This window comes from Epinephelus fuscoguttatus, linkage group LG6 (genome assembly GCF_011397635.1).
Source record: "Epinephelus fuscoguttatus linkage group LG6, E.fuscoguttatus.final_Chr_v1".
NCBI classification, from domain to species: Eukaryota; Metazoa; Chordata; class Actinopteri; order Perciformes; family Serranidae; genus Epinephelus; species Epinephelus fuscoguttatus.
Genome location: NC_064757.1, coordinates 3,938,198 through 3,957,831, shown reverse-complemented (window position 1 = coordinate 3,957,831; position 19,634 = coordinate 3,938,198). Strand labels below are relative to the sequence as shown.

Here is a 19,634-nt window from a genome sequence, read left to right as displayed (position 1 = left end):
ACAGACTCCTGTTGGCCCCCATGTGTACGATGTGTATCAATACGCTTTCTTGTCAATAGTTTGCTGATAAGATTTTCATTTTTCATTCAAAAAAAAGAAACGTATCTCATGTTAGTGAATTTGTACGTATTTTACTTTAGAATTTCAATGGCAGGAAGTAAGGGGGTGTGTGTTTGGGAAGGTGGGGGGGCATGCAGATTCGGTCCCCTCAATGTTGACTCCATGGCTACAGCCTCGGCACACAGTATTCCTATGGAAAGAGGGACCATAAATAACACTTAAGGTACAGTCTCTATTGTTGTCATAATCTTATATTTTGACCTTTTTTTAAGGTTTTTTTTGCCTTTCTTGGAAAGCAGTGTTGATTTCTTTTATTAACATTATAAAGACATTTTTTTGTCAACGACCATTTTTCCATGCTGAAAACAAGATGGCAAAGAGCTAAAAAAAAATAGATCTTGTTAAAACTGGTGAACCAGGAAAGAATGGACTCAAACTCATGACTCAAGAGGCAGTTCAGGTAAGTAAAAAGTCTTTACTGGACAAAATAGGTTTAGGTACACACAGGGAGATCAGCAGAGGCAAAAGTATCCAAAAAGGGACAAGGCAGAGGCAGAGTCAAAAAACAGGCTAAGTCCAAAAAACCAACAAAGAGGCACAGGGAATCAAAAAGCTGGAACGTCGACACACAAGGAGCTAAGACAAACTGGCACAGAGAGAAAACAAGGCACACACTAAATACTGTGGTGAGGGGAAGGATAACAAGGCACAGGTGAGACTAATCAGGGCGGGACAGACAATCAGACACAGGTGAAGCCATCAAAAGGGAGGGAAAACACACAAGGGCAGGAAGTGAAGTGATCTGAAATGAGAGGAGATGTGAGTTTCAAAGTAAAACAGGAAACATAACTGAATAAAAATAACCTAAGAAACCTGAGCTGTGACAGATCTTGATAATAAAACCTAAGATGAAATCTATGTTTCATTTTTGTTGACGACATGTTATGAAAATGTAAGTGGTGGACTATCAGGCATTGACAGCCTAGAACAGCCTTGTTCGTAATTATCTTAAAATGCCAAGTGACAGGCTGGCAAACTCTAGTAAAAAGTCTGCACTAGGGTGTTTCACTAGCTGCTGAGAATGTTTCGCTAACTGCTGAATGGCAGACCTTGGAGAGGTCTTGGTGTCTGTCAATGAGGCGCTTGGCAAAGTTTGAAGTGCTTCCTCCCTTGCACAACACAGTTTTAAGTAATGTTACTCCCACATTTTGTTTAACCATACAGGTAGTATATCTAAAGAGGACAAACTCTTGTTGTTGACATGGGGAGGCAGACACATTGTTTCTCTCTCTCCATTGAAGTGGAGGCTCACGCTGTATCAAAGGGAATGAATCACAGACTGTATAAAATGACAGACGTAGCCACCATGAGGTCGCCCATTGGTTTGTCGAGTCACGTTCTGACACCTCAAGTTCGCCATCTTGTTATTTTGGAGCCAGATGAGACTAAATTTAGAAAAGAGGGAGGAGCTGTGGAGGAGCAAGGGGTGGATCTGAGCCATATACTTGGTGACATCCTGTCACTGCTTTAATTATGCATGACTTTAACCCTAATAAAATTCAAACAGGTGAGTTATATAAAAATTTACTCCCAAAGTGAATTTGTGAATCCTACGATGGCAGAGGAATGGCCCACCTAACAAGTGGTCATTAAAGAAGCAGTTTTTGGCACTGAATATTTGTGTACTTTTAAGCCTCGGAAGTTGCCATTCTACTTTGCTGGTACTGCCACCACTGATCACTAACACCGGAGATACATTTTACCTCCAGCAAGTACAGATCATTGGGAAATTCCAAACAGATTTTAACACAAAAATTATCAAACATTTTGGAATATCAACACTAATGCTCACTTTCAGTTTTACCTCCAAATAAAGTGGTTAAGATCATCTAGGTAATAGTTTGGTTTGTTAAACCCTTTGAAATCTGCAATAGAAATGGTCCGTCAGTGCCTACATTGGTATTTTTGCGTATTGTGATGTCATTACCTGGATAGCTTTTATTGCTTCATGTTCCTTAAACAACCTGAGCTTAAAGGTTATGTAAGTAAATAAACCACAATGACTGCAAAAAGTATTGAAACTGGGTTATAAATTATAGAATACATAATTTGATTTTTTTAATTATTTTTTTTATCAGCTCTTACAAAATAATAACACAAAAAATGATAAACCAAAAGATTTTTTACATGTAGAAATATAAACAAAACATTTCTTAATATTCCATAAGTTATATGAACTATGTACATTATTTTCTACATGGTTTTGCTTCACATGCAGTGTCTTGCAAAGATGTCATTATGAGCTTCCTGCCGCAAAAGAATGAATATTCTAACCATTGTTAAATTTATGAATTTATTCAACATATAATGCACATAACTGTACATATTTCTTATGTTTATTCTTGTTTTTATTCTATTGATGTATATATTGTAGTGAACATTGTAGTATAATACAATACCCAATAGCCAATTATAGACTGAGCACAGTAAACATATTTTTATTCCTAATTTACTTAAACATTGTAGCATAATGTACGTTTTTATTTTCCTTTTAATTTTATTGTATGACTGTAAATGTTCTATTTCATACTCTCATTCTTACTTCTTAAAATTCTCTATTCTCTACATCGGAGCAACTGTAACAAATCAGAATTTCCCTGGGAGATCAATAAAGTATTGCTGATTCTGATTCATATTATGATTATGGTTTTTATTTTAGATCAATATGTGTACATACAGGATTGACCCATTATGCAAACAGCAATCTCCTGTGGCCATCACGAGGAATTACCCTCGTAATAAGACAATACTTATATTATCCCGTGGCCATCTACATGAGGTCAGTTTTTAAAGGATTAAAACTTATCTGACTGTTTGTGGTTTTGCCCTGTTGGAATCTGTTATCCAAATGTCATTGTGTTCCAAGATCTCAACAGATAATTTGGTACAGTGCTATTGTAATCAATAGAAATGATGATCAACAAACACAAAAATGAGATTCACATTGTACATATCTGAATTATCCTTTGAAACCTACACCAATTTACATGTAATGATGTATAGAGAGTTGTAGGTTCCCTCCATGGTCAGGTAAATTCAAGTTGACATCAAAAGTATGCGGCATATAAATGGGAAGGGAAAAAGAAAATGGTTTTACCCTGGACAATAAACTTAACTTAAACCATGCACATTCTCATTGGCATGATGATTTTGTCTCACACTGACAGGTGTTAGACAGGCCATGTGGTACAGGATATGGTACATTCATGGTATCTACAGCTTATCTAGCGAAAATTTTAGTCTCCACTTTGTGTGTTTTGGGGCAGCAAATCTGGGACAGATTTTACACTGAATGTGTGGGTGGAACGATGAGAGAAAATGTGTTTCTGTGTGTGCATGTGTGTGTGTGTGTGTGTGTGTGTGTGTGTGTGTGTGTGCGCGCGCATGTATGTTAGTTCCATGTTAGCTCCTGCACAGCCGGGTAGCGGGGATGATGGGGCCCACACACGATGGAGCTCCTCAATTATTCTGGTTATGTGTACTCTACAAAGACTTCATCACACAGTGTTTCAGGGAAGTTTTCACATTGCTAGGTGAATCAAAATGCCAGTGACACCCATCCCCAGCCCGGATGTCATCTGTGAATAAACAGGGTGTCAGTCTGGCTGTGCTCCTACTGCCTGCAGACAGCCTCTGTCAGCGTCAGACCAGGAAATGCCACCTCTCTGCTGACAGCTGCCTGTGTCGTACTCACACTAACACCCGCAGGGAGAGCCCTGCAGCTCCCAACCCAGCTCTGTGCACCGCCATGCTAAGTGCAGATCCCCAAACCTGCTGCACGTTTCCCTGACAGCACTTCACTGTATATCTAAATAGAGCAGGAGCCCAGCGTGTCCCAGGAAAACTTTTACATTCTGCTCCGTTCAGGGAGGATTTGTCACCTGGGAAGGCGGATAATGAAGCAGTGTTTCTTCTCTGGTTGTTCAAGGCAGTCCTTTTCCATAGACATAGTAATGGCTGGATTGGATTAAATGAGCTCTCCTCCTTGTCTGTCAAGTTGAGGACGGTTGAGATCTGTGGAACATTTAGATTGTGTTCTAAGCTGTACGGGTATTAATTTATTATTATCAAGCTGCATAATGAAAAAACAGAGAAATGGGTGTTTGACTGAAGACACTAACTATATAGATAGCTTTAGCTAAACCACTGCCAAAGTAAATCCTACATTCTAACAAACGTCTGTGGTAAAGATAGCACACAATGTGAGCGCACAATCGCATGTTGTGGGTGAACTGCCTGTCTCTGAGATGCAGAAAAGCATCGGAATTACATTGATTTGTAAGGTGAAACTGTTTAATCACCTGGTCAGTTTGTTTTGGAGAAAAGGAGACCTCTGTGGATAATTCAGCTCCTGGTAAAAACCTCCTGAAAAATGAACACTGAAGGAATTCTAGCTGTGCAAAGTTTTATCTGCTTGGAATCTGCAAATAATGGCAGGAATAAGGAAAAACTCCCAAAAACACCCTTTAAGGGGAAAAAAAATTGTAGAAACCTCAGGAGGGGCAACTGAGGAGGGATCCTTCTTCCAGGATGGACAGAAGTGCATTAGATGTCGTATAGAACAGATCAACATAATACATTTACAGTAATCCACATGACATATTTAGTACACACTTGTTGTGTTAAAGGATATGTATTTGCGACCAGTGTTGTATGAGTTGGAGGACTTGTTGAGTTATTTTGATAAGTACATTTGTATTATGATATAAAATTGTGCTGAATATTCCATTGAATTCAATAGGATTCCTGTTCGCTGTAGCCAAAGTAGCAGCTATTATTCCTAGGGTCCACATGCACATACGTACATTGTTACAACCAATGACCATGTTGATTTTTGAGTTGAAGTTATTTGTACATAAAAAATAAAATAAAAAAATAGAATCAGATGACAGTTGTGTTCCTCTCTATCCTTGTTTTAATGTTGTTAAACTTGACCAACTGCTTTGCTAACACTATTATGTCAAGTCATGTCAATTCTATTTATATAGCCCAATATCACAAATCACAAATTTGTTTCAAGGGGCTTTAAAATCTATACAGCACATGATGCTGTCTTTTCAACTCTCAATTCAGACAAGGAAAAACTCCCCGTAAAAACCTTCCATGGGGAAAAATTGTAAGGAACCTTAGGAAGAGCAGCTGAGGAGGGATCCTCTCCAGACATGAACAGAGAGACATGCAATAGATGTCTTGTGTACACAATAGGCCAAGGTAAAGTCATAGAATGGACAATCAAGATGACCAAAATATAGACTGAAAATAGATATAAATATAGAGAAAGAGAGACAAGTGGAGAAGCTGAATCTCCTAGAGGGTGAATATCCAGGTCCAAATATCTGGAATGAAGCCAACAACCAGGAGAGAGAAAGGTCCCAGGATAGTTGATGGTCCAGCACAGAGAAGCCTGATGGTACAAGGGGGAGAAACTAGATGGAGAGAGGCACACAGCTGTGCCTGTGGGACACAAACAGAGTTAGAGAGATGCAGTGGAGTGACGTACAATGGTTTGTAAAATGTCACTAAATTAGTCATTAATCTGTATCTAACAACAACAGCACAAAATGACTGAAAACCACATTAATCAATGAGTGAAAAAACAGTATAGTTAAACAGTAACATTTTGTTTTGTTCCAGTGTAAGGTCAAGAGAGATATGGTGGCTTCAGTAGGCTACTTTGGTATAACTTTCTGTGCTCTACCATGTTTATGTATGTCTTCCCACTGGAGGGTTGCTCCCAGTAATTGGTCTTAATTGTTAGTAATACCCCCACGTCGTTTTCTTTTAGGTCGGTGTGGTTGAGGAGATGCCTTTTTTATTGATGTGACAGCGCTAAATTGAGAACCTTTGGCAGAGTGTCAAAGCCTAATTAATCACTCTAATTTCATCTCTTCATGCATCCTTAGCCATTGAGTGAATGTGATCAGAGGGAGAGCCATCTCTGCTTTAGCTGAGGCTCCTCATGCTAATTAGCTGCTAGCCCTGAGATGGAGAGGCCCTCAGGGTGAGAGGCAAGGGGCTAAAGTCAGCCTAAATGGCCACATAATGACCAAGGGAATGGGGATCAGAGCACAGCTCATTTTCATTATATATTACATTCAAGTTCTCCACCCCCTCCCCCTTCACTCCCTCCCCTATATTGCCCAACTGAATCTCTCCTAAAGTTGCTGTCTTTCTCCATCATTCATCAGCCACTCCACTGTCTGCCAGGGTATGCAGTATAACCTTACCTCTAAAAGATGAAAATGGAAGCCTGACTCATCCACCAGCCTCATCTGATCTGAACCGATCAGTCTGAATATACAGGAACTTTTTCATTACACCTTTTGTATGAACATTACTGTTCGTTTTTCGATAGGTTTGTCTAAAAATGAAGCTGAGCAGGTGAATTTATCTATGGGTGCTCATGTACTGTATAGTAAGCAAAATTATAACACAAACTAACTTAAACCTAAACCAAAATAAGTCACTCTAACCTCAACCCCAAATAAGGGACTGTACAGAAATGATTAGGACATGAAAAGGTGCTGAATGTCATATTTAAAACAAACAAACAAAAATACATAATCCACTCCACTCTAATGATCCACATAACAAAAATTCTTCTGTTTCCACAGGAAATGTGCAGTTGCTACTTCTTAGATGCTTTTTGAAAATAAATTAGAACTTAGGTAAAATACTTTATTTTTTGGTTTACTTCCTGAGATTTATGCAACAAAAGCACATGGTTAGGTTGAGAATAAAATATCATGGTTTGGCCTAAAATAAATACGGTTGTTACTAATGTAATGTAATGTCACATGACATATATCATGAGACATACATCACTGGCATGCTACACACACTAGCACACCATGTTGTTATTAAAAATAAGTCACAGGCTGCCAGGTGAAGTGGAGGAAGTGGTGAGGAGAGCAAGATCGAGCTCAGCACCAGGCCCAAGTGGCGTGCCCTATAAGGTGTATAAGAACTGCCCAAAGCTACTACATCAGCTTTGGAGGGCCCTGAAGGTGATCTAGAGGAGAGGGAAGATTGCCAAGACATGGAAGTATGCTGAGGGAGTGTACATACCGAAAGATGAGAAGTCTGAGAACATCGACCAGTTCCGGGTAATCTCCTTGCTCAGTGTGGAGAGCAAAATCTTCTTCAGCATCGTGGCCAAGGGACTCTCCAACTTCCTATTGAGTAATAAGTACATTGACATGTCAGTGCAGAAGGGAGGAATACCAGGAGTTCCTGGTTGCCTGGAACACTACCAGGCGTGGTAACCCAGCTCATCAGGGAGGCAAGAGAGGGCAGAGGTGACCTGGCTGTACTGTGGCTAGATCTCACCAATGCTTATGGCTCCATACCCCATAAGCTGGTGGAGGTCGCACTGGAGAAACACCATGTACCCCAGAAGGTGAAAGACCTCATCCTGGACTATTACAGTGAGTTCAGCTTGAGAGTCTCATCTGGCCAGTTGACATAGGACTGGCACCAGCTGGAAGTGGACATAATTACAGATTGCACCATATCAGTGACCCTCTTCGTGCTGGCAATGAACATGCTGGTCAAGGGAGCTGAAACAGAATGCAGAGGCTCACTCAGCAAGTCTGGAGTAAGGCAACCGCCCATCAGAGCCTTCATGGACGACCTCACGGTGATGACTGTACCAGGAGCCAGGTGGATTCTCCAGGGGTTGGAGAGGATCATGGCATGGGCGCGCATGAGCTTCAAGCCTGCAAAGTCCAGGTCCTTGGTTCTAAAGAAGGGGAAGGTCACAGACAAATTCCGTTTCAGGCTGGGAGAACATCTGATTCCATCAGTCACTGAGAAGCCAGTGAAGAGCCTTGGGAAGGTCTTCAGCTGCAGCCTGAATGACAGGGACTCCATCAAGGCGACCGGTGCTGACCTATAGGGCTTGCTGAGAGCAGGGGACAAGTCTGGGCTCCATGGAAGATTCAAGGTCTGGATCTACCAGCATGGAATCCTCCCAAGAATCCTCTGGCCTCTGCTCATCTATGAGGGTCCCATGTCTGTGGTGGAAGGTTTTGAGCAAAGAGTGAACAGTTATCTTCGCAGATGGCTGAGACTGCCACGCAGCCTATGTAACATTGGACTGTATGGGAACACCAACAAGCTCAGGCTCCCTTTCAGCTTGGTCAGGGAGGAGTTCATCGTGGCACGGGAACACCTGCAGTGCTCTGGATCCAGAGACGCCAAAGTGTCCGGGGCAGGGATCATGGTGAGGACAGGGGGGAAGTGGAGGGCAGCTGAGGCGGTCCAGCAAACCTAAACTCGGCTGAAGCACAAGGTCATCCTCGGTACAGTGGTGCAAGGCAGAGGTGGACCTGGGAGCCTGACAACAAATGGGTGGAGTTTCCACAGCATGTCGTGAGACAATGTGTTTAAGGTCATAAGCAAAAAAAAAGTGTGTTAAAATATGTTGTAAATCGCTCACACAGTTAATGTGATAAAAGACATTTTGCACCATGAGATAAGTGACATACACAGTTAGGAACCTCCCCCCTGTGTGGGTTTTAGACATAAAGTTGTGCTGAAGTAAAATGAAGAGAATTTTTTAGTTCAAAGTTCATCTCTTTGCCTTATCCTTATGATCATGAGAAACCTAAGCACAATATAACATATGTTTTTAGCTAAATGAAATTCAAATCAAAATGTTGAAAAATGTTTACTCATTTTGTTTATGTTCAAAATTAAATGCTCAAACAACAACAATATGTTAAACTGACATGTGGCACATTCATTTTGTGTGGTGTACTCAAAACATTTATGTTACTGTATTGTAATAAACTAAAAGTGTGTAAGGTGTTTCCAAAAAAGAAAAATATGTTGAGTGAGCAAATTGAGGTTTACAGTACAGAATAAAGTGCTGGTTGTGAGTGGCTTTTGGGTAAAAAATGGAATGCTATTTAAAGAAATAATGATTATTGTAGTGACTTAGTAATTAGAAAGATCCTCGTGTTTTTTTGTGTTTCTCAAAATGTATGGTTCTGTTAGCTACCAGCTGAGTATGATGGACATAATGAACCCCTGTTAAATAAACAGGACTGTTGTCATCTGTATGGTAAAATGCACCCTTATCAGCCACAGGGCAAACAAAAGCTGCAACATCTGATACTCTATATGATGTAGATATTATTGCAGCTTTTAACTACATGGCGGGAAAAGGCTGATATAAAATACCCTCCCCCTTTTCTGATCCCACCTTACCATTTTAACAATTTTTGCACAATCCCAAACAGAACTGATGTGGATGTAGTACAATTGTTAGTTTGCTGAAATTACAAATGCTTAGTAAGAACGAAATCTCTCTATCATAGTCTGTGAAAAGATATGAATTTGCCTGAACTGGAGTTATAGAGTAGGTTGGACCAATATGAATTAAGATTCATTTTGCAATGTAGATGCAATGCAATGTAAATATTCACTATTATAGTGAGGAGGGTCTGCAAACATCCATGAAAATCAAGTTTTCATGTGGATTGGGTGAAAAAGGACAGTTTTACCAAACAATGAACAACACTTGAAGAAAAAGCAATCCATGTGGAGCTTCTGCCCATATCATTCAAGCCTGACCTCTGAGCTGATCACAACTGTCTACACCCCATGTTCAAGGAGTGACAGCTGAGAGCAGCATTAACTCACATTCTTATTTAAAAAGTCAAATCGTGATAAACTAACTCACTAACAACTACTTGAACTGTATGTCAATATAAATGGTCTATGTGTTAATTGGATGGCTGGTTGTCATTAAATAGCATATTTCAGGCATGTCTGTAACATTTGAATCCACCCCACTCCCCAGTTCAAAGAAAAAAATCTGAGTATTTAGAGGGCTGCTCTAATGCTGAAATCTGGAACTGTTCCTGCATATTAAACTTTACAGGGCCCAGTGTTTCTATATTGCCTGTCATGCGTTGTTAAGACTGGCCTCTCTCTTTTAAAACCGTCATCACACCACTTTATATGAGTGTGTGGGTACATCTGGCCAATGTATTTGGCATCCTCTGTAGATCCTGGCTCAGACACCTAACATGAGACCTTAAAGCCCTCAGCACCAAGCTTGCCTGGCATCTGCTCCTCTGGGAAAGCTGGGTTGGGAGAAGTGGCCCTGAATCAGGACAGGCTCGAGAGCTGTGTGTGTGTGTGTGTGTGTGTGTGTGAGAGAGAGAGAGTGTGAGTGAGAGAGAGAGAGAGAGAGAGAGAGAGAGAGAGAGAGAGAGAGAGAGAGAGAGACGATGACCCTTGCTCTACTTACTCTTGGTTGCTTGTAATGTTGGTGATCCAGGAATTTAAGCCTCTCCTGCTATTCCGTAAGTGGCTGTAAGTGGTTGTGCGTCACTCTGCAGAAGTGTGCCAGCTAAATGCCTGAAATGCAAATGTGAATGTGGCTTCAGTTCCACAGTGAATAAACCATGTCCTAGAGAAGACTTATGAGAAAAAATACTGCTAGTTAGGAGGGTTAGTTTATACACTCCTGACCTATAGTTATGTTGTAATGACTGACAATAAGATGTGTTGATACAGAGTTAGAAATTATTAGCTTGTAATGGCTTTTAGGTCCTAAAACACTTTTGGAAGTTTCTGTTTATTTTATTTTATTTCTTAAAAACACCCCTTCAAAACACCATATTGGTGTTTTTGCATAAAATGCATGAATTTTACATGACTGCTGACCATTGTTGAGTTATTGTAATAAGCAGTAGCATAATGAAGGGGCAGACATTTCTGGTTGGCTCTCTGTCAGCTCTGATAAACTTGCTAAATGTAGGCTCTTATTTCTATTTTGCAAGTCTTGGTGCTGCTTTTTGTGGTTGGCTTGGGGAATTGGTGGCATGTGGCTGTGAATCACTCATCAGAATGAGGAAATCAACTCACCAGTCTGAAAACTCTCCTTCTGACGACTTCTAGCTTGCTAGCTGTGTCGAGGTTTTCAAATGTAAAAACCAGTAAACACTGAGGAAAAGATGGAGAAGATGACACCACCGTACTCTCAACAATACTATTGCGGGTAACTTATAGATATCATTGTTGAAGCTCCCACACTACATCATACCACCATTTCCACTTTCTAAAACAAGCCAGCTTGCGAGCATCCTACTGAATTCTTACAAGAAACCTTCATCTTCCTGGAGATCTCCCTCCAGCCAATGTATTTAGGTTTTTATAGTAAAATAAGTGCGTATCCTGTAGGTAACTCCTCATTTAAATCCTGTGAATCAGCCATTCCTTGTTCATTGTGGTGCTTCCAATGCGAGTGGCAAAATAAAAATAGAAATGGGGCGTCCAACAAAAGTTCAGCCCAGAACAGCTTGCCGCATTGCGCTGAGTTGTGTCATGTTGCCTGTAGGAAATCAGGACAGTCCAATAGAAAGCAATGAAGTCAAACTGATTTTTTCACTGGCACTCACTCACGTCACATCCGGTTGGGACACCGGGACATTCTGTAAATAATTTTCTTGATTATTATTTTTTTATGTAGGTTATCAAAAAGTGAAAAAAAAATCTCCAAGGCTTATTTAAATGTCTTATTCAATCCAGCCAACAGCCCTAGGTCCTAAAGATATTCTATTTACTATCAAGAGAAAAGCATCAAATTCTTAGTTTACAGAAGGTGAAAAGAAAGTGTAGGGCATGAAAAAGTTACGTGATTAATCAAATGCAGTATATTTGCTGATTAACTGACTAATCAGTTTCAAGTCTAGATCAGTTCATTTTTAGTTTTGCAGTTTTCTATGGATTTGACAACACTGAATGTAGTACAGTATAGGGGTGTTTCTAGGAATGGAGGACACTGGGGGCTTAGCCCAGACCATTGTAGGGGGATCTGTGGGGATCGTCTGCCAGGAAGTTTCTTTTAATGAGCAAGCTCTATTTTCATGTTTTTATGCATTCTGGCATCTCATGTACCCATAAAACATTCATTTTATCCCATTTCATTCAGCTTAATGATGAACTGAGATGTTACAAATATTAGTAGTTGATAGTAGAATACTTTGCAACTCCCATCATCAAAATTTATTATCATGTTATTTTTGAGGGCTTTAATGCATGAACAAACTTACACACTATTGTTATTATTATAGTAATTAGTATTGGTATTCATTAATGTATTTATTAATTTATGTATTAGGTCCATTCTTATTTTTGAAAAATATATACAGCCTATTTAGATCCGGGGCTATTTCTAAAACATTTGGGGCTGAAGCCTTGGACACCCAGGCCTAACAACACCACTGGCAATGTATGAAATAAAATGTGCTATAACGCTGGTTTGATCATATCCTCTGTTTTATCTGTGTTCAGTTTTACAATAAAAGTCAAAGGTCAAATCTGGATCTATGGATGCCATGCCATCTCACTAAACTGGCATACAGCCAGTTATTTGAAACAGTAAAAGAATTCTACTGATTCAGAAATTAAAGTTGGTTTTAATATCAATTGGATTTTGTAAAGGTGTTGAACCCTCCCCATTTGCTCTGGAGAATTCTTAATAGACAGTTTATTGTCCTTAGAATTAGAATTAGAACAATTTCTGGGAAAATAAAAACATAAGCATCTATTAACACACAGTAAATTTTCAGTTATGAGCTTGTTGTGTTATTTCTCTGTGATGCTTGCCAAGGCTCTTCCTTTCCCTGTAATTACTGGATCAAATTCACATCACACATTAACATAAAGTAGGCAGCCAAATATGTTTTTTTCAACAGTGAGAATTTATAGCCTGAACTATGTTTTGTCCTTATATCACACAGATATGCAGTTTCAGCCAGGCTTGGCCAAAACATCCATATGTTTGTTTGACCTGATTGATTCGTCATTCAGCAAATGATGTGGGCTTTGTAAATAATTGGCCAACTTTCTGGGGAAAACCTGGTCTGGTTAGGAGAGACGGCATTCATCCCACTTTGGATGAAGCCACTCTCGTCTCTAGGAACCTGTCCAAGTTTATTAGAAATTCAAAACCCTGACAACCCAGAGTTGAGACCAGGAATCAGAGTCGTAGTCTTAAATGCTTCTGTAAGCTTCTAGTGCAGATACCCACCTAAAGTGTCTGTCCTCCGATCACCTAAATTATTTAAATCTAAAGTTAAACAAAGAGGAGTTGTGCATATAAACCTAATAAAATTAAAACCTCTTCTGTGACAGAAAGACAAAACAGAAGAATTAAATGTGGACTGTGAAATATCAGGTCTCTGTCATTTAAACCAATGTTAGTAAACAAATTAATATCAGATTTTCATATTGATTTACTCAGCCTCACTGAAACCTGGCTGTGTCACAATGAATATGTCAGTCTAAATGAATCCAGTCCTCCCAGTCATAATAATACCCACATTCCTTAAGGCAAGGAGGGGGAGTTGCAGCCATTTTTAACTTTAATCAGCCCTGAACCTAAACTAGATTATAATTCCTTTGATAGCCTTGTCCTTAGTCTTTCACATCCGACCTGGAAAAACTCACAGCCACTTTTATTTTTAGTGTACTGTGCTCCTGACCCGTATACTGAATTTTTATCTGACTTCTCAGAGTTTGTATCTAGTTTAGCTCTTAAATCAGATAAAGTTATTATTCTGGGCTGTATGGGTCATACAGCTTCAGTTAGAGTACATAAACCCACTCACTGTTTTAACCATACCCTCGATCTAGTTCTGAGGCATGGAATTGAAATTGAAAACTTAATAGTCCTTCCACAGAATTCATTTCTCCCTTTGATTTCTCTCTAAACAATTCAATTCAACTCAGCAACAGTTACTAGTGCTGTAGCAAAATTTAAAGAAATGATTCCATCAATGTTAATACCATGTCTCTCTGTAACTGAGGTTTCCCATACTGACTTTTAACTCTCCAAAATCAATTATCTTGTTGATAGAGCTGCAGGCTCACTGTGAACAACATTGGACTCTGTAGCACCTCTTAAAAAGAAGTTAACAAAACAAAGAAAGTTCCCTCCTTGGTACAAGTCCCAAATACGAAAATTAAAAGAAATATCACGGAAACTTGAAAAGAATTGGCAATTAACCAAGCTGAAAGAATCTCATTTAGTCTGGAAAGACAGTCTTAAAATGTACAGGAGGGCCCTCCACAATGCCAGAGCAAACTATTACTCAGCATTAATAGAAGAAAATAAGAACAACCCCAGGATTCTTTTCAGCACTGTAGTCAGGCTGACAGAAAGTCACCACTCCATTGAGCCTTGTATTCCTTTAGCCCTTAGCAGTAATGATTTTTTTTAATGAGAAAATTCTAACTATTAGGGAGCGATCACACTGAGATGAAACGCTAGAAACGCGACGCCAGTAAAACCATTGTTTTCCTATGATACGGCGCGTCTGACCGGTGTTCAAGTGTCTTTTTAGATGGCCATTTTTCCAGCGTCTAGTAACTAGCGCACATTGAATAAGCGCTTTCAGCATTTCAAGCATCTTTGAAGCGTCTGTGTCTGTTGCGTCTCATTTCTGTGTTATCACCCCCTAAGAGGCAAAATTCATTACCTCCTGCCCTCAAACAGCACCAATCTTCTTTCAAACACAGGGAAGTTAAACACAGCTGTAAAACCTGATAAATACTTTGATTGTTTCTCCCAGATTACTCTTCAACATCTGAACTTTATGATTTCTTCATCTAAATCATCACTGTGTCTCTTAGACCCCATCCCAACTAGGCTACTTAAGGAAGTCTTACCTTAAGTTAACAGTTCTTTACTAGACATGATCAATATATCCTTATTAACAGGCTATGTACCACAGTCCTTTAAGGTAGCTGTAATTAAACCTCTCCTAAAAAAGCCCACCCTAGATCCAGAGATCCAATTATAGACCCATATCTAATCTTCCCTTTCTTTCAAAGATACTTGAAAAGTCGTCGCAGACCAGCTGTGTGACTTTGTCCACGATAATAATCTATCAGAGGAATTTCAGTCAGGATTTAGAGTGTATTATACAACTGAGACAACACTAGTTAAAATTACAAATGATCTTTCTTCTCTCTTCTGATTGCTTCAGACAAAGGATTCATCTCTGTACTTGTTTTATTAGATCTTAGTGCCACATTTGACACAATGGACCATTAAATTCTACTACAGAGACTGGAGCATTTAATTGGCCTAAAAGGTTCTGCACTAAGCCGGTATAAATCTTATTTATCCGACCGATTTCAGTTCGTTTACATGCATGATGAATCATCTTTACATACTAAAGCTTGTTTTGGAGTTCCACAAGGTTCTGTGCTCAGACCAATTCTATTCATTTTATATATGCTTCCCTTTGGTAACATCATTAGAAATCACTCTGTAAATTCCATTGTTATGCAGATGATAGACAATTATATCTATCAATGAAGCCAGAATTAACTAAAATTCAAAAATGCCTTAAAGACATAAAAACCTGGATGAGCTCCAATTTCCTTATGTTAAATTTAGACAAAACTGAAGTTATTGTTCTTGGCCCCAAACCCCTCAAAAATTCTTTATCTGATGATATAGTTTCTCTGGATGGCATTGCTCTGGCCTTTAGCACTACCGTAAGAAACCTCAGAGTAATGTTTGATCAAGATTGGTCTTTTAACTCATTTATAAAACAAACTTCATGGACTGTGTTCTTTCCTCCTATCCTGTCCCCAAAAGATGCAGAAAAATTGGTCCATGCTTTTGTTACCTCTAGGCTGGATTGCTGTAATTCCCTATTATCAGGTAGCTCTAATAAGTCTTTAAAACCTCTCTAGCTGATCCAGAATGCGGCAGCACATGTACTTACAGGTATTGAGAAAAGAGATCATATTTATCTGCACTGGTTCCCTGTAAAATCCAAAATTGATTTTAAAATCCTTCTCCTAACTTACAATCTCTAAATGGTCAGGTGCCGTCATATCTTAGAGAGCTCATAGTGCCGTATTATCTGACCAGAACACTGTGCTCTGAGAATGCAGGGTTACCTGTAGTTCCTAAAGTCTCCAAAAGTAGATCAGGAGCCAGAGCCTTCAGCTATCAGGCTCCTCTTCTGTTGAATCATCTTCCTGTTGCGGTCCGGGAGGCAGACACCATCTCCACATTTAAGACTAGACTTAAGACTTTCCTTTTTTGATAAAGCCTATAGTTAGGGCTGGCTCAGGGTTGTCTTGGACCAGCCCCTAGTTAGGCTGACAGAGGTCTGCTGGGGGACCTCCTATAATACACCTAGCCCCTTCTCTCTGTCTCCGCTGGTTCTTCTTCACTTGCTAACATTCACATCCTATTACTGCATGTCACTAACTCGGCCTCTTCTCCGAAGCCTTTGTGCTCCACTGTCTCACAGATTCCCTCGTACCGCAGCTACGCCTGGATGATGTGTGGTGGTTGGGCTGCTGCCGTGGTCCTGCCTGATGCCTCCTACTGCTGCTGTTATTATTAATCATACTTCTACTGTTATCATACACATATGATTATTATTGTCACGTACATATACTGTTATATACTAATACATACTACATACTGTACCACAATTTACTTAATTACTTACTTAATTAATGTTACTGTAGCTATTATCATTACTGTCTGCCCTGCATCTCTCACTGGCTCTGTCTCTTTCGGTCTCTGTCTCTCTTTATGTTTCATTTTGTCATCTGGATTACTGCCGTTTTATTATGTTGATCTGTTCTGTATGACATCTATTACACATCTGTCCTGGAAGAGGGATCCCTCCTCAGTTGCTCTTCCTGAGGTTTCTACCATTTTTTTTTTTTGAGCATTAAAAGGGATTTTTTTGGGAGTTTTTCCTTATCCACTGTGAGGGTCCAAAGGACAGAGGGATGTTGTATGCTGTAAAGCCCTCTGAGGCAAATTGTGATTTGTGATATTAGGCTTTATGAAATTGAAATTGAATTGAATTTTCTGGAGTAAGGGCTCCAAACACACACACACACACACATACACACACACACACACACACACACACACACACACACACACACACACTTCATATTCTTGTCAAATGAACATGCAGACAGACCTTTAGGGATGTTGTCAATATTCTAGACAAACAGTGAACTGGTTTTGTCGCATGGAGTGTGTTTTGTCAGTGGTCACGTCCTCACACTGTTGCCGAGATAATTACCAAGTCTGTATGCTGTGAGGGTTTTTTATGTACACCCATTTCTAATTATGCACTGCAGGGGAAGTTAAGGTCTGTTTTTCATAATTCATGTTTTGCTTACAAAGTGTAAAGACTGCAATTCTGTAGACCTCTCCCTCCACCGCCCACTCACCACCTCCTTGTCAAACTTCCGTGTTGGAAGGGATTGTAAAGTGATATTTTTAAGTGGAAAATCTTCCTACCTTTATGATCAGCTCAAGTCCCTGCTACTGGAGCCATGGGAAATATGTAACATTTTGCTCTGGCAGACTGAGGAAAAGCTGCCCATGAAAACAGATTTTTTTTTTATGATTACACTTTCGGGAAGGCTGTCAGCTACTATCACTCTCAGCTTAGGCACAGATGCTTATTTTAAGTGACTGGAGGAGTGCAGTATTTCTTTTCCTTTCTTCTGATTTTAGTGCCACATTTGGTGAAAGGGGTTGAATGTAATGGTCCATAATATGCATATATATTATTATGGACCGATTATGGAGCTTTTACATTTTTTTTTAAAGCTGTGTTACTACATTTCCCATATTGCCTTTCACTGACCACCCAGAGCATGGGCGTATTATGAGACAATGGATCCCCTTGGCACGTATACATAAACCCCCACTAATAGTGAGCAGTAAAGTGAGTTAAGTGATGCATTCTACCAAAGCCACACTGATACTCCTCACTACCAAAATCTGTAAGGCACCATACAAAATAGCATAGGAATCCATCAAAGGACACCTGTAATTTTAATGTAGCCTTAGTGTAGTTGAAGCCTAAGTCTGCACTGCAGCGATTAAAAAATATATATGTTAAAACTAAATCTCAAATTAAACCTGAAACTGGCAAATTTTAACTACAGCCAGGGATCTTTGTTGTGTGTCATACACTGGTTTCCCCCATGATTTTTCTTTTATGTCTCTACACTCTCAACTATTGAAGACAGGCAAAAATGGCAGTGGGGCGTGCCCAGTGGGCCCTCACAGAGAATGTGAGTGAACTTGTTGCCTTCAATGAAAAGTGACATGCAAATGAAAACATAATTAACTGGCTAACTTGTTTATGTTTAAGTAGGTATGATTCTATCCTAATGTTGTAAAAATTTCTAGCAAAATGACCAAAAAAGTCATTAAAACAAAATGGGATTTAGTGTTTGCTCCCATCATAAAGATGAATGCCTGTGGTGGTTGCTGTCTGCTGCCATGTTTCTTTTTTCTTTTCTTTTTTTTTAGTGGAATGGAGGAAAAAGGAAAAAAAGAAAAGGAAGCAGATTTAATAACTTTTTGAAAGAAAAATCTGTCTCTGTAAACCTTTATCAGACCTTTTCTGTGTCGACACACCAACTTTTTCCCTTCACACAACTGTGAAAAAAACTTGTAGTATTTCCACCCTGAAATAAAAAACTAAAAAAGCTAAATGTGCATTAAACAGCTGAATGGTTATGAGCAGGAATGAAAGACGTAGAAGAAGAAGAAGAAGAAGAAGAAGAAGAAGAAGAAGAATTAGTAGAAATGCATGTAAACCAGAGGGATTTCACCTCTACTGCTGCTGACGTGTTTTATGATGGATTTATATATGTGCACCCTAGCCTCCTTGTGGTTGTACTTAACTGCATTTCTACTCATAGCTCTGGTTTAGAAGCACCATAATACCAAATCCCTCTGACCAATCAGAGCAGTGCACCATTGTGTATATACAGTACTGTGTACACATCAGTCGATGAAGAACACTTGCACTTGGAGGCACAAATTATCTTTAAATAGTCTTATAATTGGTAGTGTTTGTATTTCTTCTAGAAGTGAGGACAACAGGGACGTGTACAAGAATATGCAGAAGCCGCACAGCAAGAGAAGCTCTCGCAAGATCGTTACAGCAGTACGAGACTACTCAGTGTGCATCACTAGCAGCTCTCCTCCCAATCATAGCAGTTTTCTATCGTACTCAAAAATATCCAACTTGACAAATTCAAACTCAACATTTCTTTAAGAAAAATGTTGTTAATGTGAGATAGTTACATTGATTGTTACTACTAATGAAAGATCTTTTTGAATATTGTGAAATAATCTGGATATTAATATGTGTTGTATCTTTAGAGAATCAAATAATTGTATTGCGTCTTAAAAGAGATATGTCTCTCTTGCTTTAAAAATCATATTATATGTGTCTACAGTGACATTTTCCATGCACAGAGATATGGAATATTGTTGGCATGCTATACAAGCTAATTACATAAGCCTCATCAGTGGAAGGTGTAGATTTGAATTTGACAAATTGAGACTATTCAAAGCCTCCAAATGTCTTGAATTGAAATGAAAAATGTGCATTAGCAAACTCATGTTAAAAGTCTAAGATTAATGTGACAAATCTGAAATGTCATCATCAGGGTTACTCCAGCGTCTTGGTTGA

At 39.3% G+C, this 19,634-nt stretch overlaps 1 pseudogene; it reads left to right on the top strand.

The window, feature by feature from the left end:
- Positions 1 to 6,971: 6,971 nt before the first annotated feature.
- LOC125890496 (uncharacterized) lies at positions 6,972 to 8,497 on the top strand (annotated as a pseudogene).
- The last annotated feature ends 11,137 nt before the right edge of the window (positions 8,498 to 19,634 follow it).